At 40.2% G+C, this 25,956-nt stretch overlaps 1 long non-coding RNA gene across 3 annotated transcripts in view; it reads left to right on the top strand.

Moving 5' to 3' along the window:
* Positions 1–25,956, top strand: part of LOC150085291 (uncharacterized) — a 137,489-nt gene that overhangs the window by 4,491 nt on the left and 107,042 nt on the right. The gene's annotated exons all lie outside the window — the stretch shown is intronic.

The following is a 25,956-nucleotide window of genomic DNA, read 5'->3' as shown; positions in this document are numbered from 1 at the left end:
GGATGTTTTGCAGCATTATCTGCACATTCATTTCCTTTAATACCACTGTGTCCTGGAATCCAAGAGAAGACAACAGTTTGCTGATGTTCGTGAAGACGTATTAGCGCATGTCTTAAGATTTTTAGCAAAGGATTGTGAGGTGTCGTGTTTTTGAGAGCTGAGAGAGCACTTTTGGAATCCGTATATATGATGCTTTTATTGATTGACAGGAGTGAAATATGTTCCAAGGCAAGCTTAATGGCATGAAGTTCAGCAGAATAACTGCTGCATTCTGCAGGAAGTGTAAGTGAAATAATTTTGTTGGGGAAGACAGCAGCTGCACCCACTTTATTACCAGACTTAGAGCCATCAGTATAGATCTTAGTAAAGAGGGAATAATTCTGTGTATGGACAAGATGTAGCTGTTGGATGTTGATATCTGATATAGCTCCTTTTCCCCACTGCTCAAAGTAATCATCACAAGAAGGCGCAAAGGTAATCCACGGAGGATCTGGATCTCTTAAGTCACTGAGAACATTATGAAGTTGAATATTCCAGCATTCTGTTAGATTTTGGAATCTGATACCAGTAGGCCGAATTGTTCTTGGTTTGTTTGCATAGTGGATTATGTACTGAGGATCATGCAGTAGTGGCCAAATAGGATGTGTGGGGTGACTTTTAATTTTAACAGAGTATGTCATCAATAACATCTTTCTTCTGATATTCAATGGAGGTTCGTGGGCCTCAACATACAAACTTTGAACTGGCGATGTTCTGTATGCACCTAGAGCAATCCTGAGAGCAGTGTGTTGGATGGGAGCAAGACGAGCTAAGGTACTCTCTCTAGCAGAGCCATAAACAGGTGCTCCATAATCCAGCCGAGATCTAATTAGGGATCTGTATAGACGGAGCAAAGTGTAACGGTCTGCACCCCATGATGTACTGGAGATTACCCGGAGTACGTTCATTTTCTTAATGCAAATAGTTCGTAGGTTTTTGATGTGGTCTTGGAAATTTAGCTTCTTATCGAAAATTAGTCCTAGGAGACGAATATTGTTCATGATTGGAATAGGATGACTGTCCAAGAGTAGCTCAGGATCTGGATGGATTTTGCGCTTGTTGCAGAAGTGGATAGCTGCAGACTTTTGCTTTGATAGCCTGTATCCATTTTGGGTCATCCACAGTTCAATATTATTTATTGATATTTGTAAGTGCCTCTCGATATAATTCATATTCTGGGAATGACAGGATAAGGTAAGGTCATCAGCGTAGAGATATGAGTCGACAGTGTTTGGAATTCTGTTTGTGATATTGTTGATTCGTACTGCAAATAAAGTGGCACTGAGTACAGAGCCTTGTGGGATTCCTTCTTCTTGTATGTATGTTTGTGACAGAGCCTGATGGTATCGGACTTGGAAAGACCTGTGGCGAAGGAAGTTTTCAATAAAAGATGGTAAATGGCCTCTCATATCAATAGTATGGAGATCCTTTAGGATTCCATAACGCCATGTGGTATCGAAAGCTTTTTCGATATCGAGACAAACCATGACCAGATGTTGATTTCTAATGAACGCATTTCTTATGTTTGATTCCGCCTTTACCATAAGATCTAAAGATGATCTATTCCTCCGAAAGCCAAATTGATTGCTGCTGATTATGTTTCTTTTCTCCAGGTACCATGTTAATCGGCGGTGCACCATTTTTTCCAAAGTTTTACTCAAGCAGCTGGTTAGACATATCGGTCTATAGTTGTATGGAGCCGAGTGATCTTTTCCTGGTTTAGGGATAGCTATTACGTAAGAATGTTGCCAGGAACAGGGGAATGTGTGTTCAGAATAGACCCTATTGTAGAATTTTAGGAGTGAGGACAGAGATTTCTCATGTAGATGTTTCAGCATTATATAGTAAATACCATCAGGGCCAGGGGCGCTGTTTCTAGAGGTATTTATGGATTCTTTCAGTTCAGATAGTGTGAGTGGTTGATTATAAGGCAACGAATGGGTAGTTTTGAAATTTATTTTGAATTTCTCAGTTTCGGCTTTAATTTTTTGGAATGATGGCTGATAAGCTATTGAGGCGGACAACTCAGAGAACGCAGTTCCTAAGGTGTTTGCAATCTCTGTGTGATCAGAGATCTCCTTCCCATTCCAGTTAAGAATAGCTGAAGGTGATTTAAGATATTTGCCATTCAACTGCCTTATTTTTTTCCAAATTATTCTGGAGTCGGTATCTTTGTTAATTGTTGAAGCGAATTTTATCCAAGAGTCTTTTTTGGCTTTTCGGTGGATGTATCGTGCTTTGGCTCTAAGTCTTTTATAATTAATAAGGTTGACAGTGGTTGGGTATTTGCGGAATTGGTTCCATGCTGCATTTTTTTCTCTTTTAACCGTGTAACAGTCTTTGTTCCACCAATGATTGATATGCTTGCGGTTTCCTAGTTGAGACTGCGGGATGGCGGTTGTTGCAGCTCTAAGTGTCTGTGCTGTTATATGCTCTGTGATGGTATCGACAGGAGAAGACTCAATGATGTGATCATCAAAAGAGACACATGATTTTTATATTTTGCCCATTCTGCTTTGGAAAATTTCCATTTCGTTTGGGTTTCAGTTGTTTTGGAATGGGTGGTTTGAATTCGGCACATTACAGGATAGTGATCACTGCTGAGAGGATTGTTATGTATTGTCCACTTGATACTTGGGAAGAGGATAGGAGAGCATAGCGAAAGATCTATTGCCGAGGTTGAACCAGTAGGAAAATGAATGTACGTGGATAAGCCAGTGTTCAGTAACGTTAAATTCTGTCTGTCTAGTAACATTTCAATGAGCTCTCCACGTCTATCTGAGACGGGAGATCCCCATAATGGATTGTGACCGTTAAAGTCTCCTAACAGGAAGATGGGAGAAGGTAATTGCAGAATAAGGTTTTCCAGTTCCTGAATTGAACATGGTTTATTGGGTGGAAGATAGATTGAGACGATCGTTAAAGCAGTGCCAACCACTATACGAGCTGCGACGGCTTCTAGGGAAGTTTGGAGAACAATTTTCTTACAAGGAACTGTTGAGTCTATCAGTATGGCTACTCCTCCATGAGCATTTTGTGTAGTGGACCTGTCTTGACGAAAAAGAGTATAATTTTTAATTGATACAGATACTTGAGGTGTTAAATTTGTCTCTTGTAGGCATATACCCACAGGATGATAACGGTCGATTAACTCGTATATGTCATCTATGTTGCTACGAAACCCTCTGCAATTCCATTGGATTATTTTATTCATTGTTTAGGTTTAGAGTTAGCAGTCGAATCCATCTGTTTTTTAGACGTGCTCTGTTTTTGACGGTCAAATTTTATTTTTTCCTTTTTTGGGAAGAATGGACGTGTATCCATGTCGTCTTCAGCATATAGATCTAGAATGGGTTCATCATAGGTATTATTCTCTGCAACATCCATATTTGTGGTATCAGATGATTTCTTTCTGGCATAATCTGAGTTTTCCATTTGACCTGAAATAGCTGGTGGTATTGAGATTGGTGTGTTATTAGTCCTATCGACAGTTTGTTTTGTGGATTGTGGTGCAGATGATAAGAGTGACCGAGCCCAGTCAGAAATTGACACTTTTGGTGGAACAGTTGTATCCGTCTGAGTTGAAACCGTTTGGTATCTTTTAGATGCCTCAGCATATGAACGTTTAGGTATGCTTTGTAGAAGGTGTTTTCTCGCTTCGAGATATGTGACTTTGTTAATTACTTTGTATTTCTGGATTGTTTTCTCCAGCTTCCATTGCTCACAGGATTTAGAGAATGCTGAATGATTGCCTTTGCAGTTTGGGCATCGTGATGATTCGGCATTGCAATCGGTATGAATATGCTCCTTTGATCCGCAGTTTGAACATACTGAATTTCCTCGGCAGACAGTTTGGGAATGCCCAAACTTCTGACACTTGTAGCATCGGATAGGATTGGGGATATAAGGGCGGATGCGGCAGTTTAGGTATCCAGCTTTTACTGATGAAGGTAGGTTCGGTGTAGAAAAAGTAAGAATAATGCTGCGAGTGGGTACAAATTCTCCATCCTTCTTTAACATTATTCGTCTCGCTTGAATTACTTTCTGGTCTTGGAGTTCTTGAACAATCTCTTCCTCTTTGACGTTCAATAGGTCCCATTCGGATATGACTCCTTTAGAGGTATTAAGGGTGGCATGAGGAGAAACCTTAGTGGGGACTCCACCAAATGATGTTAGTTTGAGGAGAGACTCAGAATGTTTGCGGTTGGTGGTTTCAACTAATAAGTCACCAGATTTCAGTCTGCGTACCATTTTTGGTGATCCGGCTACACTTTCTAAACATTTTTGTATGTAGAAGGGAGATAGTGTACCTAATGACTGATTCGTTAAAGAATGCATTATGAGGAAAGATGGGTATTCCATTTCAGGTACATCAGTTTTCATCCTTTTACGGTTTTGACTGTCACAATTTTGTTGCAAATCCATAGGATTTGCAGCCTTTAGAGGAGAGAAATTTTCGTTTTCCATGATTGCTCCTTTTAGCCCTGGAAGGATAACTTTTCCTTCCAGGTTTCCGGCCCCGCCACGGGGAGGCAGGAGCAGTGCCACGAGGTGACCAAGCGGCTGTTAGTTGTGTTAGTGAGAGATATAAAAAAGAAACAGAAAGGTAACTTCCCTTTCTGGGCCTTTGCCTACTTCCTGTAGTGTCAAAGAGCTACTCTAGTATAAAATGAAAATAACGGTAATCACAACAAAAAGAAACTCTGTATATAGCAAAGGCTCTGAAAAGATCGCTTCAATGAACGCACTTTAATCGCTTGGCCACGGAACGCTTGGCACCCGGGGCCGGAATGAGTTCAATTATGTGGTTCATTCTCATTGTAAATAAAGTGGCACTGAGAACCGACCCTTGCGGAATTCCTTCTTCTTGGGTAAAGATCTTAGAGAGGGTTCCCCGGTAACGAACTTGAAAGGATCTCTGATGTAGAAAATTTTTGATAAAGTATGATAAATTACCTCTCAGGCCAAGAGAATGCAGATCTTTTAAGAGGCCGAATCGCCAAGTAGTGTCGAAGGCTTTCTCAACATCAAGACAGACCATTACGAGATGTTCCTTCTTGACGAAAGCATTTCTAATGTTTGTCTCGGTTTTGATCATGAGATCCAATGAAGATCGATTTTTCCGGAATCCAAATTGGTTGTTGTTAATCAAGTTTTGGGACTCCAGGAACCAAGTGAGACGGCGATGTATCATTTTCTCTAGGGTTTTGCTTAGACAGCTGGTAAGGGATATTGGTCTGTAATTTTGCGGAACAGAATGATCTTTACCGGGCTTTGCAATTGCTAGTACATAAGAATGACTCCAGGAACTTGGGAAGGTATGTTCGGAAAAAATGCGATTGAAAAATATGAGCAGTAATGAGAGTGATCTCTGATCCAAATTTTGCAACATTACATAGTATATCCCATCTGGGCCAGCAGCACTGTTTCTTGAGTTGTTAAGGGATTGTTGCAGCTCAAGCATGGTAAATGGTTTGTTATAAGGTAAAGCGGAATTGTCAGTGAAATTTAGTCTGGATTTCTCTGCAATTGTTTTAAGTTTTTGAAATGTTTGATCATAGGCGATAGAAGAGGACAACTGAGAAAATGTGGTTCCCAGTGCATTTGATATTTCTGTAGGGGTAGAAAGCTCCTGTCCATTCCAGTTCAGTAGTGGGGTGGATAAAGGAGGAAATTTACTGTTTAAACATTTTATTTTTCTCCAGATTAATCTAATATCAGTATTTTTATTCACTGACGAGGCGAATTTAATCCAGTTTTCTTTTTTCGCTTTACGTCTGATGTAACGAGCTTTTGCTCTAAGACGTTTATAACTAATAAGATTGAGGGTGGTTGGGTGTTTGCGGAAAAGGTTCCAGGCTTTGTTTTTCTCTTTTTTCGCATGGTTGCAGTCCTCATTCCACCAATAATTTGTTTTTCGTCTATTTCTTGCTTGATATTGAGGAATGGTAGCGGATGCGGCTGACAGAATTTCATTTGTGATGTGCTCAGTAACACTGTCGATGGAACAGGACTGAATAATGTAGTTGTCAAATGATATGTGCGTTCTGTATTTTGTCCAATCAGCTCTTGAAAATTTCCATTTCATTGGATTTTCTGTTGGGAAGGAACAGGATGTTTGAATTTTGCAGATTATGGGATAGTGATCACTGCTATAAGGATCGCTTAGAGTTACCCACTCTATACTTGGAAAGAGGATTGGGGAACAGATGGTAAGGTCTATTGTAGAGGTTGTACCTGTAGGGAGATGGATATATGTGGGAGTGCCAGTATTTAGTAAAGTTAAATTTTGCCTGTCTATCAACATTTCAATAAGCTTCCCTCGTTTGTCTGATATAGGTGAACCCCATATTGGATGGTGGGCATTAAAGTCTCCTAGGATACAAAAGGCAGATGGTAACTGCAAGACAAGATCTTCGATTTCTTGAATGGTATATTGATGATTTGGTGGAAGATAGATTGAAACCAGTGTCAGTGTAATACCATTTACAACGCGAGTGGCAACAGCTTCTAAGGAGGTTTGTAAATGGATGCGTCTGGAGGGGATGCTTGAATCCACGAGTATTGCTACTCCTCCGTGAGCACTGTTAGTGTCAGCTCTGTCTTGTCTAAACAAGGTATAATTTTTGATTTTGATTGAGATCTGAGGTGTCAAATTCGTTTCCTGCAAGCACATTGCAAGAGGTCGGTATAGGTGAATTAATTCATGGATATCATCGATGTTGCTGCGAAGGCCTCTACAGTTCCATTGGATGATCTGTTCCATTATTTGGATTTGAAAGAGGGAGATGAATCTGACTGTTTTTTATAAGTGGGTTGTTTGTGACGATCCAGCTTAGGTTTTTCTTTTCTGGGGAAATTGGGGCGTGTTGAATTATTGCTATCTTCCATTTCATCATCTGCATGTAATTCAAGGAGGTCTTGGGTAGTCGTATCGTCGGTATCCATCCTTGTTGAGGGTGGTTGATTAACCTCGACAGGATCTGATTTTTGAGGTTTTTCTGTTACTTTACCTTGGGTTATGATTTGGGTTGGAACTGTGATAGGTGTATTCATACTTTGGTCAACTGTGTTTGGCTTTGATGTAGGCTGGGTCGATAGAACTGATCGAGCCCAGTCTGCAATCGATTTATCTGGAGAGAGTGACACTTCCGTCTGACATGCTACTGATTGGTGAGAGTGAATAATCGAGGCATAAGAGCTATTTGGCATGGTTAGTTTAATTTGTTTCCTAGCTTCTTGATAGGAGACTTTATTTTCAGTCTTATATTTTTGAATTTTTTTGCCTATCTTCCAGAGGTCACATTCTTTAGAGTATGCTGGATGGCTTCCCCTGCAATTAGGACACTGTGGAGTTTGTGCTTTGCATTCTAACTGGGTATGAGTTGTGGAGCCACAGTTTGGACATGTTGAAACGCCACGGCATGCTGTCTGGGAGTGACCAAATTTCTGGCACTTGTAGCATCTTAGGGGATTTGGGATAAAGGGTCGAACACGGCAATTTAAGTAACCTGCTTTGACTGATGCTGGTAGATTCGGTGTATTGAAAGTTAGAATTATGTTACGTGTTGGGACTAAGGTACCATCTTTTCGTATCATGATTCTTTTTGCTTGAGTTACATTTTGTGACTTTAGTTCTTGTACTATTTCTTCTTCAGACACGTTCAGTAGATCCCACTCAGTAATCACTCCTCTGGATGAATTCAGGGTGTTATGTGGAGTGACTTGTATTGGAATTCCGCTTAGAGTGGTGAGTTTCAGTAGTTGTTCAGAGTGTCTTGGGAGAGAAGTCTCTATTAACAAGTCCCCGGATTGGAGACGTTTCACCATTTTTGGAGATGATGAAAGGGGAGAGCTTGCTAACAGGCTGTGCCGACAGAGAATGGATAATCAGGAAAGCTGGTGATTCCTGTCTGCCTGCATCTTTTTTCATTCTCTTAGAGGTAGAAAAGTTATGGTCGGGTTCACGATTGTCATATTGAGCACTCTTGGGCTCTAGACGTGGAAATTCATTCGTTTCCATTACTGCTCCTTTTAGCCCCGAGGGTTGATTTATCCCCCAGGTTACCGGCCCCGCCACGTGGAGGCAGGAGCGGTGCCACCAGTGACCAAGCGATAAAAGGTTAGTATGAGGTATTGGTATTTTTTTTGGGCACAAGGGCAACTAGGGCCAAAATGTGCCTGTTCTTATGACATGTTTTTATATAAAATTTGGTTCCAGTTTGTAATCATAGAAAATCATATATTTTTATCTGCTTAAGAAAGGTAAATAGTTCTCTTAAATTCGCATTGTTTCCAATAATATGGGCAAGTGATAGAGGCTCTTTCAGTTGTGACAGTGAAGGGAAACTATTTTTTCGGAAATAGGAATACTGCTTACAATCTAAGAGTATATGCTTGACGGTAAGTGGTAAAGCACAATGAGTACACTGAGGTGGGACCTCCTGCTTGAGTAGATATATATGGGTTGGATGTGTATGCCCTATGCGTAATCTTGCTAGCACAACCTCTTCTTGTCTGTTTTTTCTTAAGCTAGATTTCCATGGTGCTGGTTCCTCTTTGATTTCAAGCAATTTGTTGTTCATTTGTGACCTCCAGATTTCAGACCACTGGATCGTATTGATTTTTTTAATGTGCTTCAAATAATCTACGTATGGTACTTGGTAATGTGATGGTATTGCACTGATTGGTTGTTTGGCTGCCTGATCTGCTCTCTCGTTACCTGTGATACCAGAGTGCCCTGGGATCCAGCAAAATAGCACTGCATGATTCTTACTTCGTAGGTGGTTTAAGCAGGAAAAAATTTGTTTTATGATGGGATGCGATATTGAAAGTTTATTGTCCAAAGCGGATACTGCACTCATGGAATCTGTGTATATTATACTGCTAGTATTGTGGGAAGTGTTTATATTTTCTAGGGCTAATTTTATTGCATATAATTCTGCAGTGTAACTGCTACACTCAACTGGTAATGATATTGAAAGCGTGAAAGAGGAAAAGACAGCTGCAGCACCAACAGAAGAGTCTGTTTTCGAACCATCTGTATATATTATACAGCGTTGAGCATTGTTGAGGGCATGGCCTTTATGTAGCTGTTTAATACTTTCATATGGTAGAGATTTTTTTCCCCATTGCTGAGAATAGTTATCACAGTGAGGGAGAGTTACAGACCAGGGTGGATCAGGTACATCATTCTCTTGAAGCATATTGTCAAAGTTTATGTCCCAGGCATGTATCAATTCTTTTAATCGAATACCAGTGGGTTTATTTTCTGTAACTTTGCTGTTGTAGAACGTGATCCAATCAGGGTTGAAAAGCAAAGGTCGAACAGGATGGGCTGGAAGGCTTTGAATTTTGGCTGCATAATTGAGGAGCAGCATTTTCCTTCTAAGGTGAAGTGGAGGTTCATACGCCTCTACATACAGACTCTGGACAGGGGATGTTCTAAAGGCTCCTAGCGAAGTACGAAGGGCACTGTGTTGGATGGTGTTCAGTCTGGTTAGTGCACTTTTCCTAGCAGAGTCATAGACAACAGCTCCATAATCTAATCGGGACCTGATAAGAGCACGATACAGATGTAGGAGAGAGTATCTGTCAGCACCCCATTTCATGGCAGAAATGGACCGAAGAATATTTAGTTTCTTTAAGCATACAGTTCGAAGATATGTAATGTGAGAAACAAAGTTAAGTTTGGTGTCCAACATTAAACCTAGGAAACGAAGATTACTGGTGAGTGGTATCAGGTGGTTTTTTAGCCGTAGTTCTGGTTCCGGATGCAGCTTGCGTTTTTTGCAGAAGTGAATTGCAACAGTTTTTTGTTCTGACATACGATATCCATTCTGCTGTGTCCATATTTCTAGCTTATTTATGGAGAGTTGCAGCTGTCTTTCAATAGTATTAATATTTTTTGAACTGCAAGATAGAGTGAGATCATCAGCGTACATGTATAATTCGACAGTAGTGGGAATGTTGTGGGTTATAGTGTTCAGCCTAAGTGAAAAAAGAGTAGCGCTAAGTATAGACCCTTGTGGGACACCTTCTTCTTGGGTATAAATATGAGAAAGTACTGTTTGATAACGAACCTGAAAAGTTCTGTTTTGGAGGAAGTTTTGAATAAATTTCGGTAAATGTCCCCGCAATCCTAGGGAATGAAGTTCTCGCAATATGCCATACCTCCAGGTTGTGTCAAAAGCCTTTTCAATGTCCAAACTTACCATTACAAGGTGTTCATTTTTCACATAAGCATTACGGATGTTAGTCTCTGCTTTCACGTGAGGTCTAAAGTGGATCTGTTCTGTCGGAATCCAAACTGATTGTTGTTTAACAAGTTTTGAGTTTCAAGAACCCAGGTAAGTCGCCTGTGTATCATCTTTTCTAGAGTTTTACCTAGACAACTGGTGAGGGAGATTGGTCGATAATTTTGTGTGAGTGATTGATCCTTTCCTGGTTTGGGAAAGGCTAGAATAATGGAGTGATGCCAGGCGGAGGGATAGGTACCTTCAAGGAAGATCCGATTAAAGAATGTTATTAGCAATTTCAAAGCTATATTGTTTAGATGTTTCATCATTACATAATAGATTCCATCAGCTCCGGCAGCGCTATTTGGTGATCTGTTTAGTGCTGTTTGGAGTTCAAAAAGACGAAAAGGTTGATTGTAGGCTAGAGACTGGGTAGTTTTGAAATTTATCTTATATTTTTCTGCTATGGCTTTAGTTTGTAGAAAGGAAGAATCATAAGCTGCAGTGGCGGAAGTTTTGGAGAAAGTCTCTGCAAGCTCGTTGGCTATTTCTTGTGGTGAAGATATTTCTTGTCCGTTCTTGGTAAAAATTGGAGCAGAAACCGGTAAAAATTTGCCATTTAGTTGTCGAATTTTTTTCCAAATAGTTTTACTGCTAGTGTCTTTTGTGATAGAAGAGGCAAACTGTATCCATGATTCTTTTTTGGCTTGTCTTCTTATTTGCCGTTCTTTTGCCTTAAGCCTTTTAAACTGAATTAGGTTGTCGGTGGTTGGAAACTTACGGAACAGATTCCAGGCTTTATTTTTTTCTTTTTTCGCTATGCTACAAGCGTCATTCCACCAGTGTTTAAGGTTTCTGTGTTTGAAAGCAGAAAACATTGGTATTGCTTTGGAAGCTGCTGCTAGTATTTGTTTGGTAATGTGCTCGGTGGCATCATCAATGGACCCTAGTTGTATCAATTGGCTATCAAAGGAGATGGAGACAGAAAACTTTTCCCAATCTGCTTTAGAAAATTTCCATAATACCCGATGATCGGGGCAAGATGTCTGCATTGTTTGAATTCTGCATATTATTGGGAAGTGATCACTGTTGTGCAGATCATTCAAAACCGTCCAATCAATAATAGGAAGTAACTCAGGGGAACAAATAGACAAGTCGATTGCCGACATACATCCCGTGGAGAGATGAGTGTAGGTGTTTAGACCAGTGTTTAGCAAAGTTAGGTTTAGTTGGTCTATGAGTTTTTCTAGCAAGTGCCCTCTGTTATCCATGTAAGCAGATCCCCAAAGCGAATGATGTGCATTTAGGTCACCAAGAAGACAAAAAGGAGATGGTATCTGTTTTATAAGATCTAATTCTTTCAACGTGTAGATATTGTTAGGTGGTAGATACAATGAGACGAGAGTTATTGTTTTTCCCATTGCTACACGAGCTGCAACCGCTTCTAAGTGGGTCTGAAGAGGAATGTTTCTTGCTGGAAATTTACAATTCACTAGAATTGCAACTCCACCATGTGCATGGCTTGAACTAATTCTATCTTTTCTATAGGCTGTAAAATGTTTAATCGAATAAGTTACCTGTGGATTTAAGTAAGTCTCTTGCAAGTAAATGGCTACCGGATTATATTGCGAGATCAAATCGTATATATCATCAGTATTACTGCGTAAACCTCTGCAATTCCATTGTACAATGTGCATCATTATTTGGTTTTAGAGAGAAGATGATTCTGTCTGTTTCTTGTAAGAGGGAGCAGTTTGCTTTTGGCGATCATGCTTTATCTTTTCCTTTCTTGGAAAATAAGGGCGTCCATATTCTGTACTCCCTTCTACATCATCGATACCAGTAGATGAACATCCAGTCTCCATGTCATTTTATGCATGAAGATCAAGGACTGTTTCTTCTTGTGCATTTACAGCTTCACTGTCCATGCTGCTTGAATTTGGTTGTTGCAATTCAGTGGCACGTTACCTTTTGTGGTTTCCTTTGTAATTTATCGATTGACGTAATTTTAGATGGAACTGAGAGTGGAGTATTGTTTATTTCGTCCATTGAAACAGGTTTGTTAGCGGGCTGATCTGTCAAAAGTACAGATCGTGCCCATTCTGCAATGGATGTGTTAGGTGGTATTGACACTTCTGTTTGGGTAGCAACAGCTTGACAGTTTTGGGTAGCAATAGCATAGCTGCGTTTTGGCATAGTTACCTTGACTTGTCTTCTTGCTTCTTGATATGATACTTTGTGTTCAATCTTAAACTTCTGTATATTTTTTTCCATTTTCCACAGATCACATGATTTTGAATAAGCTGGGTGATCATTCTTACAATTTGGGCACTCTGGAGATTTTGCAGTACAATCTGTTTGAGAATGATTTTTAGAACCACAATTAGGACATGTAATTTCTCCTCTGCATGTTGTTTGAGAATGACCGAATTTTTGGCATTTGAAACACCTTAAGGGATTTGGAATGTATGCCCGGACTCGGCAGTGGAGGTAGCCTGCTTTTACTGAGTTTGGTAAATTTGGTGTACTGAAGGTCAGTATGATATTTCGTGTTGGAACTAGTTTATCGTCTTTCCGGATCATGATTCGCCTTGCTTGTGTTACTTTTTGTTCTTGTAATTCCGTAACTATTTCCTCTTCGGTGACGTTTAGTAGATCCCACTCACTTATTACTCCTTTAGAGGAGTTCAGTGTATTATGCGGCGTGACTTTAATTGGGATTCCGCTTATAGTTGACAGTTTCAATAACAGTTCAGAGTGTCTTGCCTGCGTGGTTTCAATTAATAGATCTCCTGACTGGAGTCGTTTTACCATTTTTGGTGTTCCTGCTGAATTCTCGAGACATCTTTGAATGACAAAGGGAGACAAATTGCTTACTGGTTGATTCGATAATGAATGCATTATCAGAAAAGCTGGTGGTTCTGGTTTGCTAGAATCTGTTCTCATTCTTTTCGAGAGACTAGGATCATGTTCCCTTCTACGGGTGTCAATATGTTGAGAGCCTGTTGGCTCTATTGGTGGAAATTCGTCGCAATCCATTGTTGCTCCTTTTCGCCCCGGGAGAGGAGCTTCCTTCTCCCAGGTTACCGGCCCCGCCACGTGGAGGCAGGAGCGGTGCCACCAGTGACCAAGCGATAAAAAGTTAGTGGTTAGTGTGTTACAAGAGTTAGTTATATATATACAAAAGAAAGGTGTTTTTCCTTTCTTGTAGGAGGCTTCCTTCTTTATTTATAAAGAGCCAGAAAATAAATAACTTTGAAAGGAAAAGACTTTAGAAATTTTAACTACTTCTTTATAGAAAATACTCTTTGAAAATCGCTTTGGAAATCGCTAGATCACTCGCTTGGCACTCGGGGCCTAAAAGGTTAGTGGTTAGTGTGTTAGAAAAGTAGTTATATATACAAAAGAAAGGTGTCTTTCCTTTCTTGTAGGAGGCTTCCTTCTTTATTTACAAAGAGCCAGAAAATAAATAACTTTGAAAGTAAAGCCTTTGGAAATCTCTTTATCAACTTCTCTTTAGAAAAACGCTTTCAAATTCGCTTTGTAAATCGCTAGATCACTCGCTTGGCACTCGGGGCCTGAGATTGCCAGAGGTGAGACCATTGTTTCCAACATGTTTTTCTAATAATGGATTTGTAGTCTGTGGTATGGAACTTTCAGTTGACTGTAAGATCCAGAGTCGGGATGTTTAGCAGCCTCATCTGCACGATCATTACCTTGGATGCCGACATGACCAGGAATCCAGCAGAAGATAACCTTGTAGTTGGCTGTTTGATGGCAGAATAATTTAGACCGGATCTCTTTAAGAACGGGATGAGAGGGAGGAAGGTAGATTGAAAGGCACTGATTGCACTTAAAGAGTCTGTTGTTGTTGTTGTTGTTAAGTTTAACGACACATAGGCTGCTGGGGCCATATTGTGTCTTTCTAATGGTGGATATGAAACGATACCTATATTTTATGGTATATTCCTATCTGATTTAAGTAAGTAAATAGTTCCTTTTTATTAGGATCATCTCCCAGGATCTGCATTAAATTTACTGATGACTGTGTATTAGAAATTGACTTAAAGATGCTTAAGCGGATGGTTTGAAAGTGGGGACAGTCCACTAGCAAATGGCGAATGGTCAGTTGAACTTGGCAAGATGTGCATTGGGGAGCACTGTCATTATTTAATAGATACAGGTGAGTGAGGTGGGTATGCCCAATCCTTAGCCTTCCTAAAATTGTTTCTTCTCGTCTATTTTTCCGGAAACTGGAGAGCCACAGTTTTGGTTCTGGTTTTATTTTGTATAGTTTGTTTCCTGGATAACCTCTCCAGATCAGTGACCATCTATTGTAACAAGCTTTACGAATGATATGTTTGAAATCGGAGTACGGAACTTGACAATTCTGTAAAATATTGGTATCTGGTTGTTTGGCTGCAAGATCTGCTCTTTCATTACCTGCTATACCAGAATGCCCTGGTATCCAGCAGAATGTCACAGTTTGGTTGGTCTCATTGCACACAAGTAATTTGGAATGGATTTGTTTGATAACAGGGTGAGAGGAGGTGCTATTGCTATTTATGGCAGAGACAGCACTGAGGGAGTCAGTGTATATTAAGGCAGAAGAAATCAGAAGTTGAGTAATGTGATCTAGGGCCAAGTTAATAGCATAAAGCTCTGCAGTGAAGATACTGCATTCTACAGGTAATGAGATAGAAGTAGTGAATGAAGGGAAGATTGCCGCAGCGCCTACTTGGGTCTCAGTTTTTGATCCATCAGTATAGATCTTACAGGCCTGTGAATTAGAAGCAGAATGAGTTTCATGTAATTGTGCAATATTGAAGGGAGACAAGGTTTTCTTTCCCCACTGTTGGAAATAATCATCATAAATTGCACGGATATTTGTCCACGGTGGATCAGGCGGTGTTATGTCCTCATATATATTGCCGATTTCAATATTCCACGTTTGAGTTAGTTCTTTAAGTCTAAGTGCAGCAGGTCTGTTTTCATTTGGTTTGCTATTGAAGAATGACTCCCATTCGGTATTGTACAGACATCTCCAATTCGGGTGAGAGGGAAGACTGCGGATTTTTGCGGCATACATCAAAAGCAATGTTTTCCTCCGAAGATGTAAGGGAGGTTCGTGGGCTTCAATGTAAAGGCTCTGAACTGGGGAGGTTCTGAAAGCCCCTAGAGAAACTCTCAGAGCACTGTGCTGGATCATGTTCAATCGCTCTAAAATAGTTTTCCTAGCAGAGTCATACACTGGGGAGCCATAGTCTAAACGGGACCTGATGAGAGCTCGATAGAGATGGATCAGGGTATGCCGATCAGCGCCCCACGACATAGATGACACACACCGGAGGATGTTCAATTTCTTCAAGCAGATGGTCCGAAGGTAGGTCACATGTGCTTGAAAGTTTAGTTTTCTATCTAGCACTAGGCCAAGAAAACGGACAGTGTGAGTAAGAGGTATTGGCATGTTATTAATCTTTAGCTCAGGATCAGGATGAAGTGATCGTAGTTTGCAGAAGTGTGTAGTGGTGGATTTCTGTTCAGCAAGACGATATCCATTGCATAAGGTCCAGGTTTCTATTTTGTATAGAGCATTTTGCAACTGTCTTTCGATAGTATTCATACTTTGTGATTGGCAGGATATAGTGAGGTCATCAGCATACATATAAATTTGAATGGTTTTTGGAAGATCTTTCAATATTTTGTTGACTCGAATCGCAAATAGGGTAGCACTCAGTATTGAACCCTGCGGGACACCCTCTTCTTGAATGTGAGTTGCTGACAGCTCATTTTTATATCGGACTTGAAAAGTGCGTAATTTTAAAAAGTTCTGAATGATTTGAGGAAGATAGCCTCTCAGCCCCAACTGATGCATATCTTTAGTAATGCCATAGCGCCAGGTAGTATCGAATGCTTTGTGAATATCTAGGTTGACCATCACTAGGTGCTGTTTCATGACGAAGGCATTTCGTATGTTGCATTCAAGTTTTACAAGTAAATCTAGGGTGGATCTGTTTTTACGGAAGCCATATTGGTGATCAGAGAGAAGATGCTGGGAATCTAGAAACCAGGTGAGCCTCTTATGTACCATCCTTTCAAAGATTTTGCCTAAACAGCTTGTTAATGATATCGGTCTGTAGTTCTGGACCAGAGTGGGATCTTTGCCTGGTTTTGGAATAGCACAAATATAGGAATGCCGCCAGGACAGAGGATAAGTATTTTCTGAAAAGATACGGTTAAAGAATATTAATAATATGCCAAGGTCAGATTCACATAGATGCTGCAACATACTGTAGTGAATACCGTCTGGTCCTGCTGCACTATTTGACGATTTGCTTAAGCATTCCTTCAGCTCGACGAGAGTAAAAGGCTGGTTATAAGGGAGTGATAGTCTAGTTTGAAAATTTAATTTTTGACGTTCTTCATTAGTTTTAATGCGTTGGAAGGATGTCACATAAGAGGATGAGGCGGAAATGTCATAAAAAGACTCTGATAGCGCATTTGCTATATCATTAGGGGAAGATAGTTCCTGCCCATTCCATTGTATTATTGGTGATTGCAGCGGTAGAAATTTCCCATTGAGTGCTCGTATTTTTTTCCAAATAATTCGAGTGTCAGTATTTCTGTTAATGGATGAGGCGAAGTTAGTCCAGGATTCATGTTTTGCTTTTTTTCTAATCAGTCTCGCTTTAGCTCTGAGTTTTTTGTAGACAATTAGGTTGGCGGTAGTTGGGAATTTACGAAAGTGGTTCCAAGCTCTGTTTTTATCACGCTTTGCTTTGGAGCATTCTTCATTCCACCACTGATTTTGGTGTACACTCTTGTGCAGGTTAGATTTTGGGATGGAAATTTCTGCTGCAGATAATACGTGGCTGGTAATGTGGTCAGTTACGTTATCAAGATTCTGTTGCTGTACATATTGCTTTTCAAATATAACACAACTGGAATAGGTTTTCCAGTCTGCTTTTTGGAAGTTCCAAGAGGGTATGGCCTTTAGGGTATGACATGACCTGTGTTTGAATTGAACTAATGATAGGGAAATGGTCACTGTGGAATGGATCATTTAGCACTAACCATTCCATGCTTGGAAAAAGAGAGGCTGAACAGATGGATAGGTCTATGGCGGATGTAGTACCAGCAGGTAGTTGAACATGAGTTGGAGAACCAGAGTTTAAAAGAGTCAGGTTATGGTTATCCAGGAATGTTTCGATTAGTTTGCCTCTACCATCCATGGTGGAGGATCCCCACAATGGATGGTGACCATTGAAATCACCAAGTAAACAGACGGGAGGCGGAAGTTGCATAATAAGACTGTCCAGTTCAGTCTGGGAGCAAGGATAATTCGGTGATATATAGATGGATGCAAGTGATAACGATATTCCCATTGCTATCCGGACTGCTACAACTTCTAAGGAGGTATTTAGTTGGAGATGTCTTGAGGGAATTGTAGATTTCACAAGTATAGCTACCCCACCACGAGCAGGAGAGTTAGAAACCCTGTCTCGCCTAAACATAGTATAGTTTTTGATTTTGACCGAAGCGTGTGGTGATAAAAATGTTTCTTGTAAGCATGCACCTACTGCATTAGTTTGAGTCAGTAAATCACTGAGGTCGTCTATATTACTGCGTAATCCTCGACAGTTCCATTGTAGGAATTTATTCATTGGTTGGATTTGTTTGAGGAAGATTGATCTGACTGTTTTTTCTGAGAAGGTTTCTGTCTGCTTGGTTTTGGTTTCTCATTTCTGGGAAAGATTGGGCGTCCTGTATCCATGATGTCACTAGCATGTAACTCTAGTACCGTGTCGTCATCTTCTGATTGAACATCAGTTTCCATGTTGATATTTCGTGGCTTCACCTTTTTCTGATTTTCAACGGTAGTTGATTTTGTTGTTTCGGGCAAAGTTGAGATAGCATCAGTTGGGATGCTGATCGGCGTATTGCTGGTTTCGTTGACTGTAGATTTCTTATTGCATGATAAAACAGTTTTGGCCCAGGTGGCAAAGGAAACTCTCGGTTCTATGGACACATCTGTTTGAGTTGCAGCTGAGCGGCTGGTTCTAGTAACAGATGCGTATGATCGGCTAGGAATGGTTAGTAGCACTTGCTTTCTTGCTTCAGGGTAAGTGACTTTATGTTCAACTTTATATTTCTGGATTTTTTTACCTGTTTTCCAAAGGTCACATGCTTTAGAAAATGCAGGGTGGTTTTCCTTACAGTTTGGACAAATAGGAGTGGAAGCTGTACAGTCTTCTTGAGAATGCTCCTTGGAACCACAAAGAGGACACACAGCATCGCCTCGGCATGCTGTTTGAGAATGACCGTACTTCTGACATTTAAAGCAGCGAATGGGGTTTGGGATGTAAGGCCGTATCTTACAATTTAGGTAACCTGCTTTAACAGAAGATGGAAGAGTCGGAGTACTGAAAGTTAAAATGATGGACCTGGTTGGTAGTAGGTTGCCATCTTTTTTAGTCATGATTCTCCGTGCATGAGTCACTTTTTGTTCACTAAGCTCTTGTATTATTTCTTGTTCAGAGACATTTAGTAAGTCCCATTCGCTGATGACGCCTTTAGAGGTGTTCAGGGTGTTATGTGGCGTAACTGACACTGGAATGTTGTTAAAGGTTGTCAATTTTAACAATTTTTCTGAATGGCTTGGTTTGGAAGCTTCAATTAGAAGGTCTCCAGATTGAAGACGCTTCACCATTTTGGGAGATCCAACAACCGATTCTAAACATTTCTGTATTAGAAATGGCGATAACTTGCCTACAGGTTGTGTGGATAATGAGTGCATTATTAGAAATGCTGGCATATCTGCACTATGTTTTTCAGTCCGCTGTCTCTTCGGACGATTCAAGTCATGCTCTGAATCAGAGTTGACAGGTCTGGAGCTCGTGGGCTCTAGCGGTGGATATGCATCACAATCCATCGTTGCTCCTTTCAGCCCTGGAAGAGGGAATTCCTTCTCCCAGGTTACCGACCCCGCCACGTGGAGGCAGGAGCGGTGCCAACCAGTGACCAAGCGATCAGCAGAAGAAGAGAGCAGTACGTTGCTAGCGATGGCAGTAACGTTGCAAGCGGGGTTAGCAGTAACGTTGCTAGCGTTGAAGCAGTGACGTTGCTCAGCGAGGGAAGCAGTGACGTTGCGAGCGGTCAGCAGTGACGTTGCGAGCGGTGGAGGGTTTATGAAAGCACTAGTACTCACTCTAGGAAAAACGCTAGAAAACGCACTATAAAGATCGCTTGGGAACTATCGCTTGGCACTCGGGGCCAAAAGAGTCTGTATATCTCAGAGATTGTTTAATATGGTATTTGTTTATGTTATCTAGAGCCAGTTTTATTGCAAATAATTCTGCAGTATAGATACTGCATTCAGTGCGAAGAGAGGCAGCTGTTAAGAAAGTGGCGGAAACTGCTGCTGCACCAACAGCCGTATCTGTTTTGGAGCCGTCGGTATAGATCTGAACTTTCTCTGAGTTTTCCAATGAATGCAATTTATGTAGCTGTTGAAAGTTGGTATTTGCCAGGGAGGATTTTCCCCATCTTGAAAAGAAATTGTCACAGAGAGGTATGAATTCAGTCCAGGGAGGTTCAGGGGTAGCAGGGTCTTGGAATATATTCTTAAAGTTAATTTTCCAACTGACCATGAGTTCTTGCAGTCGAATCCCAGCAGGGCGGTTTTCATTAGGTTTATTGTGATATTGGTATTGGTATTGGTGTTTAAAGGCACAAGGGCAGCTAAGGCCAAAATGTGCCAGGTCCTACATTATTATTCTAAGGTATATGTTCTATTTTGGCATCATAGGCATTCATATATATGTATTTCCTTCAGAAATGTATAGAGTGTAGCTAGGTTAGCACTATTGCCAATCATATGGTTAAGCGATAACGGTTCTTGTAGTTGTGATTGAGAGTGGAAAATTCTTCCGAAAGGAGAGTACTGAGGACAATCTAAAAGTATATGTTTGACTGTAAGCGGTAGTGAACAATGCGTGCATCGAGGTGGGTCATCCCCCATGAGTAGAAACACATGGGTTAGATGAGTATGTCCAATCCTTAGTCTTGCTAGAACAACTTCTTCCTGTCTATTTTGTCTAAAGCTGGAAATCCATAACGCAGGTTCTTTTTTGATTTGGAGCAACTTGTTATTACTTTGTGCCTTCCATATTTCTGACCACTGAAACATATAGACTTTTTTTATATGCCTCAAATAATCTCTATATGGAACTTTATAATTTGCTGGTGTTGTACTGTTTGGATTTTTGGCTGCCTGATCTGCTCTCTCATTGCCTAAGATACCAGAATGCCCTGGAATCCAGCAGAATTTCACTTTGTGATTCCTACTTCGTAGGGTTTAAGTAGCAAATGATTTGTTTTTCAATTGGTTGTGATATTGAAAACTGATTAGCCAAAGCAGACACTGCACTCAATGAATCAGTGTATATTATACTGCTAGTATTGTGGATAGTGTTAATATTCTGTAAGGCTAGTTTAATTGCATATAACTCAGCAGTATAACTGCTACATTCAACTGGTAGTGATATGGAGACTGTAAACGATGGAAAGACAGCTGCGGCACCAACTGTAGAATCTGTTTTTGAGCCATCTGTATATATTTGGTAGCTTTGTATATTGTTGAGGGCATGTTCTTTATGTAGTTGTTTGATATTTTTATTTGCCAGGGAGTTCTTTGCCCATTGCTGAAAGTGCGTATCACAGTGAGGGAGATTTACAGACCAGGGTGGATCAGGAATATCGCTTTCTTTAAGTATGTTATCAAAATCAATATTCCAGGTGTGAAGCAAATCTTTTAGTCTCATGCCAGTTGGTCTATTTTCATTCGGTTTACTGTTATAGAACGTTGTCCACTCAGGGTTAGAAAGCAATGGTCGAATGGGATGGTCTGGAAGGCTCTGAATTTTAGCTGCATAATTTAGAAGCAACATTTTCCTTCGAAGGTGAAGTGGAGGTTCGTGTGCCTCTACATACAGACTCTGAACAGGGGATGTTCTAAATGCGCCCAGAGCAGTTCGAAGGGCACTGTGTTGGATGGTATTAAGTCTGATTAATGCGCTTTTCCTAGCTGAATCATATACAATAGCACCGTAGTCTAAACGAGATCTGATAATAGCACGATACAAATGTAATAGAGTGTATCTATCAGCTCCCCATGTCATAACAGAAATGGACCTAAGTATATTAAGTTTCTTTAGACAGACAGTTCGGAGGTATGTGATATGTGAAACAAAGTTCAGTTTGGTGTCCAATATTAGGCCTAAAAAACGGAAATTACTGGTGAGAGGGATCAAATGGTTTTTTAATCTGAGTTCTGGTTTTGGGTGTAGCTTACGTTTTTTGCAAAAGTGAACTGCAATTGTTTTTTGACCTGATAAACGATATCCATTCTGCATTGCCCATGCCTCCAAATTATTTATAGAGAGTTGGAGCTGTCTTTCAATGGTCTGTATATTTTGGGAACGGCAAGATATAGTTAGATCATCAGCATACATATATAGTTCTACAGTATTTGGGATGTTGTGTGTTATGGTGTTCAGTCTAAGTGAAAAAAGGGTGGAGCTCAGTACTGATCCTTGCGGGATACCTTCTTCTTGAGTGTAGGACCGGGAAAGTACAGATTGATAGCGGACCTGAAAGGTTCTGTGTTGAAGAAAATTTTGAACGAATTCTGGTAAGTGTCCTCGCAATCCTATGGAATGAAGTTCTCTCAATATGCCATACCTCCAGGTAGTGTCGAAAGCCTTTTCTATATCGAGACTTACCATTACAATATGTTCATTTTTGACGTAAGCATTGCGGATGTTAGTCTCGGCTTTCACCATTAGATCCAAAGTGCATCTGTTCTGTCGAAAACCAAACTGATTGTTGTTCATCAGTGCTTTAGTTTCAAGAACCCAGGTAAGCCGTCTATGTATCATTCTTTCTAGGATTTTACTTAGGCAGCTGGTTAGAGAAATAGGTCGGTAATTTTCTGGAAGTGTGTGATCTTTTCCTGGTTTAGGAAAGGCTAAAATGATGGAATGATGCCAGGAAGATGGATATGTACCTTCAAGAAAAATCCGATTATAGAAAATTAATAGTAAATTCAATGCCGTACTGTTTATATGTTTCAGCATTACATAATATATACCATCAGGTCCAGCTGCACTGTTGGGTGATCTATTTAGTGCTGTTTGCAGTTCAAATAGGTTAAACGGTTGATTATAGGCAATATATTGGGTAGTATGGAATTTTATTTTGTACCTTTCAGCCGAAGCTTTGATTTTAAGGAAGGAGTTGTCATATGCTGACGTGGCAGATGTTTGGTAGAAATTCTCTGCAAGGGTGTTAGCTATTTCTTGTTCAGAAGAAATTTCCTGTCCATTTTTGATTAAGATGGGAGAAGGAAGAAGTGGATATTTCCCATTTAATTGCCGAATCTTTTTCCAGATGAGACGACTGCTAGTATCCTTTGTAATAGTGGAGGCAAACTGTATCCATGATTCCTTTTTGGTTCTTCTTCTAATTTGTCTAGCTTTTGACTTTAGCCTTTTATATTGAATTAGGTTGTTGGTAGTTGGGAACTTCCGGAACAGGTTCCAAGCTTTATTTTTTTCCTTTTTGGCATTGGTACAAGCTTCATTCCACCAGTGTTTAAGGTTGTTGTGTTTACATGTGGAGGTTTGAGGTATTGCTTCGGAGGCAATGGTCAATATTTGCCTGGTAATATGTTCTGTGACATCATCAATGGGTTGTAGTCTGATCAATTGACTATCAAAAGAAAGACGGGTTGAAAACTTTTCCCAATCTGCTCTGGAGAATTTCCATTTTGAGCGATTATCAGGGTATGATGTTTGAAGCGTTTGGATTCTGCATATGATTGGAAAGTGATCACTATTATGTGGGTCGTTTAATACTGTCCATTCTGTACTGGGATATAATACGGGGGAACAGAGAGTTAAATCAATTGCTGACATAGATCCAGTTGTTGTTGTTGTTGGGTTTTTTGGCGCAAGAGCTACTTTGGCCATATTGCGCCTGTTCTAGTCGAGAGACACAGTAATGATTAATAAAAAGGGTTTATAGGAGCATAAATATATTAATCTGTTTTAGATAGTGGAAAAACTCAGGTAAATTGGAGTTGTCTCCAATCATATGTCTAATTTGAAGAGGTTCATTTAAATTTGATAGGGATCGGAATGATGTGTTTCTGGCAAACTGATAGTGAGTGCACTCTATAAGGATATGTTTTACGGTTAGCGTTGAATTACAGTGGAAGCACAGTGGTGGATTATTTCCTCGCAATAAATAGTGATGTGTAAGTTGGGTATGACCTATACGTGCTCTAGCAAGCACTACCTCTTCATGTCTGTTTGAACGGAAACTAGATTTCCATAGCTGTGGATTCTGTTTTATATTTCGTAACTTGTTATTTTCCTGATTATGCCATATTTCTCGCCATTTTTCATTGCAAATGCGGCGTATGATTGATTTGTAGTCTGTGTAAGGAATCCGGATGTGGTTATTATCGGTGGGGTTTCTTGCTGCTTTATCTGCACTCTCATTTCCTGGTATTCCAGTGTGCCCTGGAATAGATCCAGTGGGAAGGTGAGTATAAGTATTTTCACCAGTGTTCAGTAATGTTAGATTCAATTGGTCTAGTATCATCTCGATCAAGTGTCCTCTATTGTCCATGTGGTCTGATCCCCACAATGGATGATGCGCATTGAAATCACCAAGGATACAAAAAGGTGGTGGTATTTGTCTTATAAGGTCTTCTAGTTCTTTAAACGTGCACATCTTGTTAGGTGGAAGGTACAGAGATACTAGAGTTAGAATTTGCCCAACTGATACACGTACAGCAATGGCTTCTAAGTTGGTTTGAAGCGGAACGTTTCTAGAAGGAATTTTACAGTCAACTAGAATAGCGACGCCTCCACGTGCAGATAATGAGGAGTTTCTATCTTTTCTGTAAAATATAAAATTTCTGATTGATGGAGTTACTTGTGGAGTTAGATTAGTCTCTTGAATACAAATGGCTATAGGACTGTATCGGGAGATTAAATCATAGATGTCATCGGTATTGCTGCGTAAACCTCTACAATTCCATTGAACAATGTTCTGCATTATCGGGGTTTGAGGAGGGAAGGCGAGTCTGTCTGTTTCTTGTGAGTGGTTTGCTTTTGACGTTCATATTTCATTTTATCTTTTTTAGGAAAATTGGGACGTCCGGGATCTGTACTCTCTTCTACGTCATCAGTTTGACCTGATGAAAATCCAGTCTCCATATCATCTTCTGCATGAAGATCAAGTACTGTTTCATCGTGTGTAGTTATATTTTCAGAATCCATTCTATTTGAGTTTGCCTTTTGTGATTCAGTGGCTTGTTGCCTTCGTGATTTATTTGACATTTTATCACATGATTTTATTTTAGGCGGAACTGTGATAGGGGTATTGCTTATTTCATCAACTACAACGGGTTTTGTGGTAGGTTGAGGTGTTGATAGCACAGATCGTGCCCATTCTGCAATGGATGTATTTGGCGGAATTGATACATCAGTTTGGGTTGAAACAGCTTGGCATTTTAGTGTAATGGCAGCGTACGTGGTTTTTGGGATAGTTGACTTTATTTGCTTTCTTGCTTCTTGATATGTGACCTTATTCTCAGTCTTGTACTTTTGTATTCTTTTTTCAATTTTCCAGAGTTCGCATGATTTTGAGTATGCTGGATGGTCATTTTTGCAATTTGGACATTCCGGAGCCTTTGCAGTGCACTCTGTTTGTGAATGGTTTTTTGACCCGCAGTTAGGACAAGTATTTTCGCCTCTACATGTTGTTTGGGAGTGACCAAACTTTTGGCACTTGAAACATCTTAAAGGATTTGGAATGTATGGGCGGATACGGCAGTTTAGGTAGCCTGCTTTAACTGAGGTCGGCAAATTTGGTGTATTAAAGGTCAGTATAATGTTACGTGTGGGAACAAGTTTGTCATCCTTCTTTATCATAATTCTTCTTGCTTGAGTTACTTTCTGTTCTGCTAATTTCACGACTATCTCCTCTTCAGTTACGTTCAACAAATCCCACTCACTTATTACTCCTTTTGAGGAGTTCAAGGTGTTATGTGGTGAGACTTTGATTGGGATTCCGCTTATAGATGTCATTTTTAATAAAAATTCTGAATGCCTTGCTTGAGTGGTCTCAATTAAGAGATCTCCTGATTGGAGCCTTTTCACCATTTTCGGCGTACCTGCTGCATTCTCCAGACATCTCTGGATGACAAAGGGAGAGAGTCTGCTTAGTGGCTGCGTCGATAAAGAATGTACAATCAGAAAAGCTGGTGGTTCTGATTTGTTACAGTCTTTTTTCATTCTTTTCGCCAGATTTGGATCGTCTTCCATTCTTCTAGTCTCAGAATGTTGAGAGCCTGTCGGCTCTAGTGGTGGACATGTATCACAGTCCATTGTTGCTCCTTTTAGCCCTGGGAGTGAGCGCTTTTCCTCCCAGACTTCCAGCCCCGCCACGTGGAGGCAGGAGCGGTGCCACCTAGTGGCCAAGCGGTTGGAGAGGTTAGTTTGTTAGTGCAGAAAATTAATAAATATACTAGGAAAAGAAAGGTAATTTTCCTTTCTGGGTTCTTACTTAGGATCTGTTAAGTACAGAACCACTTACAAAGAAATGA

The sequence above is a fragment of the Mastigoproctus giganteus genome, chromosome 5 (genome assembly GCF_048544385.1).
Source record: "Mastigoproctus giganteus isolate SK-2022 chromosome 5, ASM4854438v1, whole genome shotgun sequence".
Lineage (NCBI taxonomy): Eukaryota > Metazoa > Arthropoda > Arachnida > Uropygi > Thelyphonidae > Mastigoproctus > Mastigoproctus giganteus.
The sequence above is the reverse complement of the archived record's forward strand: the minus strand, read 5'-3'. Positions and strand labels throughout refer to the sequence as shown.